Source organism: Pseudorasbora parva, chromosome 20 (genome assembly GCF_024679245.1).
Source record: "Pseudorasbora parva isolate DD20220531a chromosome 20, ASM2467924v1, whole genome shotgun sequence".
In the NCBI taxonomy this organism is placed as follows: domain Eukaryota; kingdom Metazoa; phylum Chordata; class Actinopteri; order Cypriniformes; family Gobionidae; genus Pseudorasbora; species Pseudorasbora parva.
The window spans coordinates 1,223,834-1,236,959 of NC_090191.1; positions in this window are offsets into that span (position 1 = coordinate 1,223,834).

A 13,126-nucleotide genomic window follows, 5' to 3' on the forward strand; every position below is an offset into this window, starting at 1 on the left:
AATAACCAATGATCTTCTCATGGCAGCTGATTCTGGGCATGTCAGCATTTTAATACTTCTTGACCTCTCTGCTGCCTTTGATACGGTTTCACAAGTCATTCTTCTCAATAGCCTCTCGAATCTCATTGGCCTCACTGGCACTGTGTACTCCTGGTTCAAATCCTATCTTACCAACAGGCAACAATACATCACCCTTAAGGATATTTGCTCTGGATTGGCGCCGGTCTTACATGGTGTGCCACAAGGATCGGTACTTGGCCCTCTATTGTTTAATATCTATTTGTTGCCTCTTGGGATGATCATCCGTAAACATGGTTTACATTTCCATTGCTATGCTGACGATACCCAACTCTACATCAGTACTAAGCCTTCCACTCCTCTTCCACCACTGACACTCATCACCTGCCTGAGGGACATACAACTCTGGCTGGACAGTAACCTTCTTAAACTCAATAAAGACAAAATAGAACTCTTAGTGTTTGCTCCACAGTCACTTCTCAAGAAAGTTGATGACTTCAGACTTGATGTGGATGGCTGTTCAATATCAGCATCTCCTCAAGTATGCAACCAAGGCGTAATTATGGATTCCACTCTGTCCTTCCAGCAACACATTAAGCACACTACTAAAAAACAGCCTCATACCATCTCAAGAACATCTCTAGACTCCGGCACTGCCTCTCTGACTCTGTAGCCGAGACCCTAATCCACTCTTTCATCACGTCCCGACTTGATTATTGTAATGGTATCCTGTTTGGTCTGCCTAGCAAAGCTACTGACAGACTACAGTATGTACAGAACTCTGTGGCTAGGATGCTTACTCACACAAAACTTGGATCTCATATTACTCCAATCCTCAAAAAACTTAATTGGCTAACAGTTAAATCAAGGATCAAATATAAATTTCTCCTCATGACGTACAAATCTCTAAATGGACTTGTACCACAGTATCTGACTGATCTACTCCATCCTTACAACCAAGCCCGGTCCCTGCGGTTCTCAGACAAGGACCTGCTCGCTGTCCCAAAGTCCAGGCTATGGACGTTTGGTGATAGAGCTTTCTGTGTTGGTGCTCCTTCACTCTGGAACAAGCTTCCTCATTCCATCCGCTCTGCATCATCTCTAGCAACCTTTAAGAAACAGCTTAAAACACATCTCTTTACTGAGGCCTATGGACCATAGCTGCTCGGTTTTCTCTCCCTGCCCCCCTCCCCTTCCCTTGTCCCTTGCTGTTTGTTAAGCGTCCTTGGGTTTTGTGAAAGGCGCTATATAAATTACAGTTATTATTATTAGGGGCCAAGCACCGAAGGTGCGGAGCCCCTCTTGAAACCGTTAGATTTCTTATTATTATTATTCCTCCATGGAAGTTTATGGCAGCCCATAGAACCGTTTGCGGGAAAGCTATGAAATTTGGTACACTGGTAGAAGTCTTTACTAATAGTAACCACACCAAATTTGGAGTCTCTAAACCATTCCCTCTAGCGCCACCAACTATCCAAAGTTTCACTCATGTTTATGCTAATAACTTTTGAACCATAAGGGATAGAAACAAAATTCTTTTTTCCTCTGATTCCTTGGCTCAATTGCTGATTCGATTGCACCCTATGACGTCATTTTCCGTTATGTACATTTTCCCGCCATTTTTAATTAACTGAAAACCAACTTTTTCGAACTAGTCCTAGGCCGTTTGTCTGATTTACACGAAAATCGAACCAGATCATCCTCAGACAGGGCTGACAAAAATTTATGGAATTCAAGTTGATTCTTCAAATCGTTTTTGATAACCGCGTGAACAAATTTTACGTAGCGCTTGCAAAAACACACTAAAGGCTATATCTCCGCAACACTTTGTCGTATTTAAACCAAACTTGGTACATGTCATCACAAGCATGACCTGAGACAACATGCAGCGTTTCGGCGCAGCGCCACCTACTGGTCAGGAGATAGCAAAAATGGCTATTTTGGCTTATAACTTTTGAACCGTTTATCCAGAAATTCATTAGATTCAGGGCATCATGCCGAGTCGAAGGATATCAGATGTTACCATGTCGGCCATTTTGGGCATCGGCCATTTTGAATTATGTGCTAAAATGCTGTATTTTACGAATGCATGAACGGATCGTTACGAAACTTGGTATGGGTCATCACCACGATGCCTTGAAGTTGCCTGAGAAGTTTCGAAACAGCGCCACCTAGTGGAGAATTTTTTTTTTTTCAAACGCTTATAACTTTGGGTGTGGTTGACATATTTTGATGGGAATACTTTTTTGTACTCCTGAATCCTTGCTGAGTCCAACGATACCAAATTTGCCAGGTTTCGATGTACGGTTTGTGCAGCGTGGTAATTAAGTGCTTATAAAACATTAGCTGATATCTTGGAAACCGCTAGTCCGATCGAGACGAAACCAGCCTCAGAAGTTCGGAAACATATACAAGTCCAAAATGTCGATAGCATTATGCTAATGCACAAATCTCAAAATATTGATAGTAAGGGGTAGTAAAATCCGATCAAAGTCACGTGTCAGTCATTTTGTATGTGATTTTTCACATAAATTTCTATAACTCCAAAACAAAATGAGATATTTCCATCAAAATTGACACACATATGTATGGGCTCACTATGAGGACACATAAAAAAATTGGTGGGATTGCGCCTCTTGGTGGCGCTATAATAAAACAAAACATGAAATTCCCATTGACTTCAATGCAGTATTATGGTTTAAAATGCTAATGCTATAATTTACGAATGCATTAGCATATCGCTACAAAACTCGGTATGTGTCTTCCGCTCCATGCACTGAAGGTACTCAAAAAGTTTCGGAGCAGCGCCACCTTGTGGTAAAAAGTTGTAATAAAATGTACAGAAATGCGAATAACTTTTGATTAAATTAACCCATTGTAATGAAACTGGTCATAATACATTCATTGGCTCATGCTAAGAACATGGATACCTATTTTGCCATATTTTGCAAACCTATCTGTCCTCCATCTTGTTATTTGTTAAAAACCTACTCTTTCAAACTCATCCTAGACCGTTTTGACCGATTTTCACCAAAATTGAACCGTATCGTCTTCAGACCATGCTGACACATAGTTATGGATTTCGGATTGATAGACAAAAAAGTTTTCATATACCACTGCAACAGAGTTGAGCCATGATGCAAAAATGACTCTTGAGGCTGTATCTCTGCAATGCTTTGACATGTTGACACCAAACTTTGCATGTGTCATTGACATCTCAGTCTGACTACGCCACATTAGTTTCGTAACAGTGCAACCTATTGGTCGAAAGTGATAAACCATTAAATCATTATTATTGACTGTATTTAAAATTGTACTGCTATTTTGCCTAAAATCAACTTAATAAGTCTTTAATAGCTCATTGTTGCAGTTGATTTGAGACTTCCAGCCATGCTGGCATGTCTTGTTGTCTCTTTTTTTGCTTAAAAAATTGTCTCCAAATGTCTTTACTTATTTTTGCAGTTGGTCTGCTGCTGGCTTCCTTGTTTGCTTTTCTTGCGCTTGGCCCCGATAATGGCTGCTTGCAGCTATATTTATTATTATTATTATTAAATTGGCTGTTTACATATTCACTCAGCAAATAATTCTGGCGGCCATAACAATTTTGTCTATATGATTTTAAAATGCTGGCGCTGACAGAAAATTTAGGGAACGTAATTGTGAAATGCTGCAAGGTCATTAAGTTCTTCCCCTTTGGATCAAACTCAGAACAGATGCAGAAGAGAAGCAGAACAAAAACATGTGTCTAACTATCTTGGAAAGTATTTCCTAACAGTTTCAGTTCCACAAAAACACTGTGGTCAGGTCAGCAAATGTTCATGGTCAACAAGGTGGAGAACCGCACCTAAATAAAGTAATTTGTATCATTACAGTTGGTAACGAGACTGTTTGACCCATGGACTTAAAAAGATGCAAAGCATCAAACACATTTTTTATGCAAAGTAGATGCATGTAAATGGACTGCATTTATATAGCGCTTTTATCCAAAGCGCTTTACATTTTTGCCTCACATTCACCCATTCATACACCGACGGCGATGTCAGCCATGTAAGGCGCCATCCAGCTCGTCGGGAGCAGCTGGGGTTAGGTGTCTTGCTCATGGACACTTCGACACTTGGTCAGGTGGAACCGGGGATTGAACCACCAACCTTCTGGTTTGTAGACAACCTACATGAACCACTGAGCCACTGCCGCCCCTGTATGTATAAATCAAATGGGCTAAAGTGCCATTATGCAAATCTGGATGCTATAAATAACAGATCATGAACCATAGGGTTAGGTTTAGCAAAGTACAAAACCACCAAATTCATACCAATCATCATGCTTCACAATATGCATGGAAATGGGAAACAAATGGCCATGGGAAGAGATGTCACACATTAGCTATAGAGTGTTGACATAAAAATCAAACTTCAAACGCTGATTTTTGTGTTGAGGAGGTAGAAGAGGTTTTTTTCTGATGACTCTTCCATGAAGACCATATTTTTACAAGTATCTCTTTATAGTGGAATAGTGTACCACAGCTCCAGTGTCTGCCAGATCTTTCTGGCGGGATCGTGCAGTCAAACATGGGTTTTGACTTGCTTTTCTCACAATCCTGCGAGCCGTCCTGTCTGATATTTTTGTTGGTCTTCCAGATCTTGCTTTAACTTCCACTGTTCCTGATGACTGCCATTTCTTAATTACATTCTGAACAGAGGATATTGGCATCTGAAAACACTTCGCCGTCTTTTTATAGCCTTCTCCTGTTTTTTTGAGCATGAACTATTTTCAGTTTCAGTTTTCTAGACAACTGCTTAGAAGAACCCATGGTGCTGATTTTTGGGGCAATGTCAGATGAGTCTGGGCATTTAAAACCTTTGAGATTGACATCACCTGGTCTATCCAGACGATGATTGAGAACAATCCATGACACTGTCAGGTCTCTGCTTGCCAAAGGAGGCAGTACAAGGTATTAACTCTGCAGGGTGCCCAAACTTTTGCAGACACCATTTTTTTTTGTTTTCTGTTATTTTGAAAGTGTAAATGATGGAAATAAAATCTAACTTTTTTAACTTATTATAAGAATGTCTAATCTTTCATTTGATGCCTTTTGGAGATTTTTCCATCTTTTCTTGGCGTCTTTATGCACATTAAAACAAATGTCTACTTGGGGTGCCCAAACTTTCGATCCCCACTGTATCTAGTGTTTAACGTGACATAAATATTTGTACATACTTAAATCTATATTACAAATATTAGTTATTTATAGTCCTTTATATATTTATTTTCTGGATAACTATGATACTATGTTGATAGCATTAACCTATTGATTGTTAAAATGCTGCTTGTTAGTTCACACTAATGTAATGCAAAGGAATAGTTCTGCAAAATCAGTGATTTAATCACACCAATGCATACCAAACATGCATCACTTATTTTATAATAATTGCTTTAATGTTGTATATTGATAAATATAGGTTGCTTTTAGCATGTGTGCACTACAATGAGAATGTGGGACGTGGCGATGCATACAACACATGGGGAACAAAGGGTTAAACTACGCTTCTCCAAATACAAGAAGGGTGAGTACACAATCTCCTTTCTCATTTCATTTTTGGGTGAATTAACCATCTATTGAATTGTTTAAGATCATAGAGTAAATTTTATACAACCCCAAATCAGAAAAAGTTGGGACAGTTTGGAAAACGCAAATAAAAAAAGAAAGTAGTGATTTCTAAATTTACTTTGACTTGTATTTCATTGCAGACAATATGAACACAAAATATCTCATGTTTTGTCTGGTCAACTTCATGTCATTTGTAAATATGCATCCTTTCCTGTCATTCAGACCTGCAACACATTTCAAAAAAAGTTGGGACAGGAGCAATTTAGGGCTAGTAGTGAGGTAAAAGGGTTAAATAATGATGTGATTTAAAACAAGTGATGTCAACAGGTGATTGAAATTATGATTTGGTACAAAAGCAGCATCTAAGAAGGATCTAATCCTTTAGGAGCAAAGATGGGCCGAGGATCGCCAGTTTGCCAACAAATACGTGAGAAAATTATTGAAATGTTTAAAAGCAATGTTCCTCAAAGAAAGATAGGAAGAGATTTGGATATTTCACATTCAACAGTGCATAACATAATTACAAGATTCAAGGAATCTGGAGGAATTTCAGTGCGTAAAGGACAAGGCCGCAAGCCTAAGCTGAACAACCGTGATCTCCGATCCCTCAGGCGGCACTCGTCGGATTCGTCGTTCATCTAGAAGCGATATCACCACATGGGCTCAGGACTACTTTGGCAAACCTTTGTCAAGTACCACAATACGTAGTTACATCCACAAATGCCAGTTAAAACTGTACTGTGCCAAAAGGAAGCCTTATGTTAACAGTGTCCAGAAGCGCCGTTGACTTCTCTGGGCTCGGAGGCATCTGGGATGGACCATCACACAGGGGAAATGTGTACTGTGGTCAGATGAATCAGTATTTCAGGTATTTTTTGGGAGGAATGGACACTGTGTGCTCCGGACCAAAGAAGAAAAGGATCATCCAGACTGTTACCAGCAACAAGTCCAAAAGCCAGGGTCTGTCATGGGATGGGGTTGTGTCAGTGCCCTTGGCAAAGGTAACTTGCACTTCTGTGAAGGCACCATTAATGCTGAAAAGTACATAGAGATTTTGGAGCATAATATGCTGCCTTCAAGAAGATATCTTTTCCAGGGACATCCATGCATATTTCAACAAGACAATGCAAAACCACATTCTGCACACATTACAAAGTCCTGGCTGCGGAGGAAGAGGGTACGGGTACTTGACTGGCCTGCCTGCAGTACCGACCTGTCTCCAATAGAGAATGTGTGGCGCATTTTGAAGCGCAAAATGTGACAACGAAAACACCGTACTGTTGCCCACCTTAAGACTTGTTTGCAGGAAGAATGGGACAAAATTACACCTGAAACACTTCATCACTTGGTGTCTTCAGTCCCTAAATGTCTTTTAAGTGTTGTGAAAAGGAATAGCAACATTACAAAGTGGTAAATGCTTTACTGTCCCAACTTTTTTTGAAATGTGTTGCAGGTCTGAATGACAGGAAAGGATGCATATTTACTAGGGGTGTAACGATTCGTTTTAACATCGATTCGATTCGGTTGAAATAAAACAGTCACACTGATTTAAATTTTTGGCTAAAAAGTTACTGACTTGATTTCAAGTCACTGAATCGTTTTGGATCATATCGTTCTAAATGAACCAATATCGTCCTTAAATCGTATCGACAACCTCAAATCGTGATACAAATCGAATTGTTGTTAAACGAATCGTTACACCCCTAATATTTACAAATGACATGAAGTTGACCAGACAAAACATGAAATATTTTGTGTTCATATTGTCTGCAATGAAATAGAAGTCAAAGTAATTTTAGAAATCACTTCTTTTTTATTTTATTTGCACATTCCATACTGTCCCAACTTTTTCTGATTTGGGGTTGTATTTCTATAATTTGTATATACTGCATAGCCTGATTATAAGATACACATATATATACAGACTATATATTATATAGGTTTCTCTCAAGAGTATGTGGATATTTTGCAAGAGATGCTAGAGGAAGTGGTTGCGATCCAGTCTCTTGCCAGGAAGAAAGAGACCAAATTGAAGATCCATACAACCTCTGTTCCTAGTTTAAACTGCAAGATGCTGTAGCATATCATTGGTCCCGATTTGCTGAACATTAAAATAAATCAGCGCAAACCTGTTTTTTCTCGCCCTATTGTTTTATTATACAACATAATGATATCTTAGTTGGGGTAACTTAAAACCAGTGTAGTTCCAGAGTCTTCTGGAAATGCTGCCTGAATCCTGGTTACAACACATGATGGAATTGCCACTCTCTCTTGTTGTCCTAGACAGGCCCAACACCACCGCACAAGAGAATGGTAGGCTGTCGCATACTTGCACTTCTGTGGATTCTTTGGAAGGAGAGCCACTGTAGTAATGAAGCAATACTGCATGCCCTAATTGCAGTACCCAGGGAATAAGACACACTACCTCAAATCCTGGGTGTCATTTCATGCAAGTAGGGTTAGGCACATGCATGTGCCTCTTCACATTTTTTTTCAGCACCTTTAAAAATACAAAAACAAGGGTTCTTATTAGAAACTAAAATCAATGTTATTTCCATCTCACTGAACTTATAACTGATTGAACTTGGGAATCTCACTGCACTTCCTTACAACATAAACTTTCAGCTCCAGTTGCCATATTTTGGCAGAAACCACAAGTCCACCTGTTCCAAACAAATTTCCCATTAACCAATATCAATACACATTGTTAATTCTACCATTAAATACCATAGGCCTTAAAAAAATTTTTGACGATGCGACCATCTGTTTCCGCTGACCAGAGTTGAAGCTTTCAAACGCCCATCTTGGAAACCGGAGTTGCGCAGTAGAGAGCAGGAAGTACAACCACGATATCAAAATCCCACCCACACTCTCACAGATGCAGAACAATTAATTATGTTGGTGTGAAATAAACAGTTATGGAAATGTAGAAGCTAAAGCTCCAATCTGCTCCCCAAAAAAGTCTGTTAGTGCCTCAATGACAACTTCACTCATAGAAGACGTTGATCTCAGCTGTCAATCATGAGCCCCCTGTTTTTATAGTGTAAAATAAATAAATAAAACTAAGCTTATTTAAAAAACTGACACTTGAAATGAAATCATCATGATAACTGCCTACAATGACATAAACTAACTTTGGGGGAAAATATTTGAAGTGTAATTTGATTGTTTAGTTTGCCTCGTATCCATTAGAAAATGTGATACTGGGACCAGCCACTGTGGGGCGATCGAGTGCTGCAGGCTAGTTAAATACATCGTAGCTAAACATTGATGCAATTAAAAACAGTCTTTACAACACTTTATCAGCCAATACCGGTGGTAATTACTTACAGTATCTTGCATGAGACAGCCTCGATTACTTATGCAGCTTATGGTAAATGGACTGCATTTATATAGCGCTTTTAACAGACCCTATGGCCATCCAAAGCGCTTTACATTTTTGCCTCACATTCACCCATTCATACACTGACAGCGATGTCAGCCGTGTAAGGCACCATCCAGCTCGTCGAGAGCAGTTGGGGTTGGGTGTCTTGCTCAAGGACACCTCGATACTTGGTCAAGTGGAACCGGGGATCGAACCACCAACCTTTCGGTTTGTAGACAAGCTACATGAACCACTGCCGCCTCCAGCTTATAAATGCAACCTCCACAGGACGCAGCCTCTGAAATGAGACCCATCATATATCAGTAAGCCGAGAATTGTTTGGAGATAAATAATTTTACAACATACCATTGTGAGATATCAATGCCCTCCCGGTGATGACCGGCTGCTGACTCGTTAGAACCGTCATCCTCAATGACGTTACTTGGCTTAAACTGATATGGTCTGACTCCAAAGATGGTTGGTTCATTTTTGTCTTTGTCATCGGTAGATGATTCTGCTTAAACCCGTTGGTGCAGGAGAATGTAGCAGAAAAAAATCCTCTACTATTGAATGCAACGTATTATCAGCGCTCGGATTCATTTCCATGGTGCTGTCAAGTATGACTTTCAGTCTGTGAGGTAAACTATACGCTATTGACTATTTGAAAAGGGGGAGGAGTAGGGTGCATCAAAGAACACAACTCTTGAGTTTTGATATGGCTGGGTGCTAAAATTGTTCCAAAATATTTAGAAACAAACACATGCAAATATATTTTTCCAGTACATGATGATTTAGGGGTGCCACTGCACATCTGTTTTTGGTGGAGTGATAGATCTGAAACAATGATAGTTCATTAGTGGACACTAGAAGGCAGGATTTGTTCCATGTATAGACACCTGGCACACAACTGCAACCGGCTTGCAGAATCCAGGGAAGTCACAGTGTAACCACCTCCTCCAAACGGGACTCGAACCCGGGTTTCATGGCATGAGAGTCGGACGCTCTAACAAGGAGGCTAAAGGCTGCAACCCCTAACGTCTCGGTTACGTATGTAACCCTCGTTCCCTGAGGAGGGAACGGAGACGTAACGTCAGTGACTGACGAATGGGGGTTTCGCTTAGAAGCCTGTCATCTCCGAGACTAGAAAGCGCCCAATGGCAGTGCCAATGCCATGGGCATACGAGATTTGCATGCGTAACTCCGCCTACCCACGTGGGTATATAAGGAAGTAGCTGGCATCATCGCATTATGTTTTACCTGCTGAGGAGCCAAGTTGAACTCCGTTCCAGCGGTACAGCGGATGTGGCAACGGGACGTTACGTCTCCGTTCCCTCCTCAGGGAACGAGGGTTACATACGTAACCGAGACGTTCCCTTTCGTTCAGTCACTCCGACGTAACGTCAGTGACTGACGAATGGGGGTCCCAATGCAATAACGCCACTCAGCTGTCTTCCAGTGCCCTGCGCAAGCGTGAGAACCCTGATGCAAGTTAGAACGGTCAAAGGCCTCTACTTAACGCAGGAATTCCAAGGTACACTGGGAGGCATATTCCAGGAGGAGATATGCGCCAAGATGCCTACCCGTAGGGAGGACTTAGGAATACACGTATGACCCCGGGGGGCTGCATACGGAAGATCACTGGGGTACCAGCCGCAGGTGGATTTTTAACCCTCAGGGGGTGGCAAGGTTGCCAAGGGAATACACCCGCTAAGGGAGGCTTACGGTGGAAATACACATGTGGGGGTCGCCGGAGGGGAACCATGCACATGGGGCACCTGGCCGGACACGAGTGTCTGGGCTAAGGGCAGACTTACTGGCGTCGGCGTCGTCAGTGCTGGAGGAGCTCAGGGCTCTCGGGGAACTCACCTGAGAAGAATATTGCACGTATCCAGTCCGTGGAGTGGAATGGCGAGCAAGCGAAGACACCTGAGCCAATCCATTACCGGCCACTTGTAGAGGCGAGTACATAGTCGGATACAGGCTCCACTCGAAGGTTATAAAACCTGGCGAATGTGTTTGGTGTCGCCCAGCCTGCAGCTCTGCAGATGTCTGTCAGCGGAGCGCCATGTGCTAAAGCCCAAGTGGAGGCCACACTCCGGGTGGAATGGGCCCTGACCCCAAGGGGACATGGGCGTCCCTGCTGCTGGTAAGCCAAAACAATTGTGTCCACTATCCAGTGAGACAACCTTTGCTTTGAGAGAGCCTTCCCTTTCAGCTTCCCACCATAACAGACAAAGAGCTGGTCTGAGGTCCTGAAACACTGCGTCCTGTCTACGTAAGCGCGAAGGGCGCGTACTGGACAGAGCAATGCCAAGGCTGGGTCTGCCTCCTCCAAAGGCAGCGCTTGCAGGTTCACCACCTGGTCTCTGAACGGAGTGGTGGGAACCTTGGGCACATATCCGGGCCGGGGTCTCAGGATCACGTGAGAGTCGGCCGGCCCGAATTCCAGGCACGCTTCGTCAACCGAAAATGCCTGCAGGTCCCCTACCCCCTTGATGGAGGCCAGTGCGGTCAGGAGCGCTGTCTTCATAGACAAGAACTTAACATCTACTGACCGCAAAGGCTCAAATGGGGCCCTCTGCAGAGCACTTAGAACTACTGAGAGGTCCCAAGAGGGTACGAGAGGAGCACGAGGAGGATGTAGTCTCCTCGCACCCCTCAGGAACCTGATGACCAGGTCGTGCTTACTTACCGTTTTCCCGTCCAGGAGGTCATGGTAGGCGGCGATAGCGGCCACATAAACCTTCAGGGTGGATGGAGACAGCCTTTGATCCAACCCTTCCTGGAGGAAAGAGAGCACAGACCCGATCGGGCATTTCCAGGGGTCTTCTTGGCGAGAAGAGCACCAATTGACGAAGAGGTTCCACTTCAACGCATAGGCCTGTCTCGTGGACTCGACCCGAGCGGAAGTGATGGTAGCCACCACCGGAGGTGGTAGGGTACTCAAACCTGCCGCGTCCCGTCCAGGAGCCACACGTGGAGGTTCCAAAGATCGGGACGCGGGTGCCACAGGGTGCCCCGTCTCTGAGAGAGTAGGTCTTGTCTCAGAGGAATTGGCCAGGGAGGGGCTGTCGCAAGGAGCACTAGTTCTGGGAACCAGGTCCGGCCGTGCCAGTACGGGGCGACTAAGATGACCTGCTCCTTGTCCTCCCTGACTTTGCACAGAACACGTGCAAGAAGGCTCACTGGGGGAAACGCATACTTGCGTAGGCCCCGCGGCCAGCTGTGCGCCAGTGCATCCGTGCCGAGCGTGCCCTCGGTCAGGGAATAGTACAGGCTGCAGTGGGACGAGTCGTGGGAGGCAAACAGATCTACCTGTGCGTCCCCGAACTGATCCCAAATCAGCTGGACCGACTGGGGATGGAGTCTCCACTCCCCAGGGATTGGCTGAACCCGTGAGAGCTCGTCGGCTGCACGGTTCAGGATCCCCGGGATATGGACAGCACGAAGGGACCTCAGGCGCTTCTGACTCCATAAAATGAGATGGCGGGCGAGTTGAGACATGCGGCGGGAGCGTAGACCGCCCTGATGGTTGATGTACGCTACTACGGCCGTGTTGTACGATCTGACTAGTACGTGTTGACCCTTCAGCAACGCTCGGAAGCAGTGCAGGGCGAACCGTACTGCCAGCAACTCGAGGCAATTGATATGCAGGCGGCTCTGGCTCTCTGACCAAGAGCCGGCGGCTGCATGTCCATTGCACATGGCACCCCAACCCGTGGTGGACGCATCTGTTGACACAACAACATGCCGGGAAACTCGTTCAAAAGGGCACACCTGCCCGTAGAAAGCTGAGGTTCTACCACTGGGTGAGTGTCTGTCTGCAGGCCTGAGTCACTGGGACCCGGAGCGTGCCAGACTGCCATGCCCATCTCGGGACTCGATCGCGAAGCCAGTGCTGAAGCGGTCTCATATGAAGCAATCCGAGCAGCGTCACCGCGGCTGCAGATGCCATATGCCCCAGGAGCCTCTGAAACAGTTTCAGTGGAACCGCACTCTTGCCTGAGGCCTGAGGCAAGTCAGCAGTGACTGCGCACGCAAGCCGGTAAGCTGCGCGCACATGGCGACCGAGTCGATCTCCATACCGAGAAAAGAGATCCTCTACACGGGGCAGAGTTTGCTCTTCTCCCAGTTGA